Raw genomic sequence first — 5,250 nt, forward strand, 5'->3', positions numbered from 1 at the left:
TACAGCATCTCAGGGTGCAGCTCCTGGGCCTCTGGGACTTCTCATCCCATTAAACCCGTCTGCCTTTCTTAAACCAACTTGTCAGAGGGAGGGAAGGTTCTGAACTTGTATCAGCCTTTCACGGCTATATTATGCCCGGCCAAGGGTTACCAGAGGCGAAAGGGCATCAGCTTTCTCCCCAGCGCAGTTTGGGTACACATCCCTCCTTGCAGGAGCTGGACCACCGAAACCTGTAACCACTCCACAGGCTTTTTGTGCGGCATTCAGTGAGGAATGGCCACCGCTGGCTTTGGGCTCTGCTCACTCAAGTTCCGATCACCCTGGGCTGTACTGTCCCAAGGGAAACGGTCAGCCTGGACCCCGCAGAATGCTGACAGAAGCTGCCCGAGGGGAATCGGTACCACTTGGCTGGAGGCCCCGGCCCCGGCCCGGCCCTGAGGCCGCCGCGCTCCTTGGGCGCCCCCGCGCGGCCCGGCCCGGCCCTGCCGCACACCCCGGCCCGGCCCTGCCTCACACCCCGGCCCGGCCCTGCCGCACACCCCGGCCCGGCCCTGCCTCACACCCCGGCCCGGCCCTGCCGCACACCCCGGCCCGGCCCTGCCTCACACCCCGGCCCGGCCCTGCCGCACACCCCGGCCCGGCCCTGCCGCACACCCCGGCCGCACACCCGGCCCGGCCCGGCTCGGCCCGGCTCGGCCCGGCCGCCGCGCTGCCCCATGGATGGCGTGTCGCTGCCGCCACGGGCCGGGCAGAACCGCCAGGGGACACGATGAGTCCCTCCCTCCACCTCACGCCACAACTGGTGGGCGTCCAGGAGAGACATGAAGGCAGGAGCCAGGCCTTGGGCACCACGAGCTCGGGAATACGCTCCAAGAAAGGGGAAGCATCATAGCAGGAGCTCCGAGGTGGAGGCAGAGCAGACGAGGGCGGGGATGAGGGAAGAGAGCTGCCACGAGAAGCCTGGGCAAAGTAACTAGGAATCACCCGACCCAGACAGAGGAAGCACCTTGCTGGGGAACAAGGAGCTACAGCTTTACAGTGAGAGGCTTTAGGACTTGCTCAAAAATGTGCAGACTTTTAAAATACGGTATCAGCCTCCAGTGACTCAGAATTTGCTGCCAAGAAATCCATTGAAGAACTGCTCTCAGCTCACCCAAAACACCTGGGTTGTTTTACCCATCAGCTTTAGCACACACCTTCAGGCCTTACCTCCGTACAGCTCCCACAGGTGGCATGCCTCAAAACAGATGCAGAGAAGTAACCACATTGTCCTCATCCCACACTGCAGCACTTGACTGAACCCATACAGCATTTGCTGGTACCACGAGAAGCCCCACCTTCTGAGACAGACTCCTTGGTCAGCAGGACTCCACCCTAGAGGGCAAGAGTGCTATTACTTGCCAAACAACAAAACAAAGAGAAGTGACCATGTCCTTCAAATTTGAGTGACCTGATGTCGATCTGTTACTTAGTTTTATCTCCATACAAAGCTCCATGTGCAATCAAATCAGCCTCTCCCAGCATCCCCAAGCCAAAGTTGGATGAGTTTCCAAAGTCCTTGAAAATTTGTGTATTGGAAACATAGCAGGTACTGGACAAAAATATGAAGTACAAGAAAGGAAATATTAAGAATAGAGGCAATACTACCCTACCAAAGTACATAAAAAGTATTTTTTTTCCAGAGAAAATGAAAAAAAACCAAACAACACATTCATAAGAGGCTCTCAGTGAGCAAGCTTCTTCAAGAAGAGATCCAGATAGCTCTGCAGCACTCCTTCATAGATTTATGACCCAAAGAAACCTTTCTTTTATCCATGCCAGACTCCAGGCCAGCAGGTTAGGTGACTCTGGTGGAGTGCTCTTCAGCAGCCCTTTGCATCCCGTGGGCTGGCAGTTGTCCTTGGATGCAGCCCCTGGAGGATGGTGGCAGGACCTCTCTACCTCCTTGGGAGTTCACGCTTGGTTTTCTTGACTAACCACCAGGAGCAGCTTAACTTGTCTCTTCAGTCAGATTCAGCCCCCTTGAGTGTCCTGCTGACTCCAACCTGCTCAGCTGTGTCTTAATACCTGACAAAGGTACCCTTTGGCATTGTGCTACTGAGAATAGCAAGGAGGAACAGGAGTTGTTCCAGTGACTGCAGTGCCTCTGAGTTTGTCATCACAAACTGAGCTCGTATGGATTAGTCTGGCAGCAAATTAATTTCCACAACCCATCTCAAATGGAAGACACAGTCTTCCTTGGACACAAAAATAGCCACACATTTACCTTTTTTCTATCCATTCTTTATTGCAGGTGTATATATAATTATTTATGTTTTATTTTAAACAAGAAAATCCTTTCATGGAAAGGAGAAACTTTTACCATTAAAATAGAGTGAATATAACACGAGTATTTTACAAATATGTACAAATATTGGCAGCTAGTTTCTAACATCAGCTGATAAATGCTCACACACTAAATCTACCAAACTATCAAACCCAAAAATAAGAGATCTTCTAAATCCAAACAAAAAATAAATGTATTACTAGCAGAAACAAGTGGATTTTTTTTAATATGAATACAAAAGTTGCATAATAGATATTCACAGTGCTCATAAGATACTGATTTATTCTCAGTCTATACACAAAGTGTCTGGTCTCCCCTTCATATGCATACATCACTTACAGTACTGGAGGGAGCTGCACAGACCACAGAGAGAAGACAGTCAGACCTGTAGAGTTTGCCTTCCCTACCAGCCATGAATAAATACAAGAACTCAGGAATGTACAAGGCAGTGGATGCTCATGCAAGAGTCAGTTACGCTGTTTTCAGGCATTGGTGCATTTTGTAACCAGCAGCAGCAGGATTACAGGATTACAGTGCTTCACCAAATCCTTTGGATGCCTGCTAACTGCAAAACCAGAACAGTGAGCTGCCTGGTGGCAATAAACACTTCTGTGATGTGGTTAGGCTGAAGCAGATAAGGATGTGATTGTCTTTGGGAGAAGGGTGCACATGGTGCACACACATTTTATGACCCTTTTCCAAACAACTATACCCACTGAATTTTGACCTTTTTTCCTGTTAACAACCATTCTCAGAACCACAAATAACTGTACATCTACATGGGTGGGAGAGCAACAGGTTAGTGGGGCCCTCACTCCAGCCCTCCCTCTCATGTTTTTCATGGACAGGCACTGCTGCAGTAAGAGCCATCCCTCCAGCTCTGTGGTGGCTGCAAGAGCAAGGCTCCTGCATTGCTGCAAGGCTGCTGCCTGCTGTACAGCCACTGGCCTCCTGGATCCTGGCCATGCCCATCTCCTGTGGCTTATGGCCAAACAGGACCCAGGTAACAGGGAGTGACTGACAGAGGGAGGCTTGGCTGGACTGTTCAAGAGCAGCCAACCAGATTTCCTTTACCCATTTAGATCCATTTAGAAGAATTTATTTTGGATGCAGTAAACATACCTCAAGTACTTTGCAAAGGCATTTTGGCTTTGTTTGGAACAAAGGAAAAGAGGCTACAGTGAACACACAGCTCCTAATTGTTCATTACAACAAGAAAGAACAGTGTGATCAAAGAGGGCACAGTCAATTAAGTCATGGCTACAGTGCACACAGCTTGGGTTTGGTGCTGGATTCATCTCAGAGGATGTAGAGCAGCTGGTCCCACTTCAGTGAATGCAGATGCACTTGCATGGCCTGTCTCTACATGGCATTCACACACAAGTAGCAAGATGATGGACTTCAAGGATTTGCTATTTAATGACTTACGGGAATGCAATTTACCTGACAACTACTGAGCTTGCCCACCATCAAAGCAGCAGCTCAAACCTTTCTTGTCATAGTCTGGCTTCCTTTCTTTCCTGAATAAGGCTATCTTCAGCTTTTGATGACCAACACTGCACAACACACACTTCCCCAGCCAGCAGAACAGTATTCCTTTCCTTCTAGTTTGCCAGAACACACCTAGATGGCTGTGAAAAGCTAAACTGGGCACAAAGCTGGGCCTTCAAGTACAAGCTTCCCAATGCTGGCAATTGATGAGGGGAGGAAACCAAACACATATTCATTTGCGTGTAACAAGGTAGCATGATGTTTTCCACACCAAATGCTTGAATGAAACAGCATAATTATGATTATTTCCCTAGTGAGAGCCAGCACAGCCAGATCCACCACTCTCAAGATCACCAAAACAAGTACCCTTGGTCTGGCACACAAACACCCTACACCTGCACCATCATCAGCCCTGCAGCACCACACACACATATTTGCATGACCTATCCATGACTAAGTAGGACACAGTCACTCTGTCTGTCCTTGCAAGGTGACTTTCTCCAATCCTTACTTGCCTCCTAAGCAGAAAAAAATCTAAGGAACAGATTTATTAAAAACAAATAAAAGAACAGCATTAAAGTATGAATCAATGTAAGGGGTGATCATGCCTAGACAAATTCTCCAGTCACACTCCTCTTTTCAAAAGCTTGTCAATTAATGCTCTTGCCCTCTGTACTCTCAGAAGCAGCCAAGTCATTTGCTTTATCTCCTCCCTATCTCCCCAAGGATATAATGCCAATCTGCATCACAGCAGTGGTAGACAGCTGACAGTCAGCTCCATTTGTTGCAATTAAAAAAAAAAAGACCACACATTTTATTTGGCTGGATGCTTACAACAAAATAACAACAACAAAAGAAGAAACTCCTGGCAGAGCAGGTCTTGCTCCCAGTGCAGTGAATAAGCAACTTGTGTTCATTACAACTGAAACAGGCCAGACACTTCCATACACAGCACTCCAAATGTGCTTAGAGTATATCCTGGCCTGACAGCTGTTGGCAATGTTGCAGCAGCACAAACTGAAGACAAACTATTTGTACACTAAAATTAAGAAACATGGACCACAAGAGAAAGGCAGGAACATGACAAAGTTTAAATTTCTGATTAGTCCATTTAGACAAAGTTTGCTTTACTAGCTCAGTGTCAGTTTTGGTCCACTGTTTTTTGGTTTTTACGTTGGTTGTGTCCCTTCCAAGGGTGCAGGCCACTTCCACTTTCTGCTCAGACAGACACTACCAATGCCAGTGTTAAGTGCTACACTCCATTTGATCTGCCCTGTAGCCAGCTCTATAGAAGTGATGCCAATTACTGATATGGAGCTGAATAACAAAGCCGCTCACCATCTCCTGCAAGAACCAGAGTGACATCACACATGTTAATGAGGTATATATTGCCATGATGAGCTGTTTCCTGGTATGGAAGAGCTCCAATCTCA

The sequence above is a fragment of the Molothrus aeneus genome, chromosome 3 (assembly GCF_037042795.1).
Source record: "Molothrus aeneus isolate 106 chromosome 3, BPBGC_Maene_1.0, whole genome shotgun sequence".
NCBI classification, from domain to species: Eukaryota; Metazoa; Chordata; class Aves; order Passeriformes; family Icteridae; genus Molothrus; species Molothrus aeneus.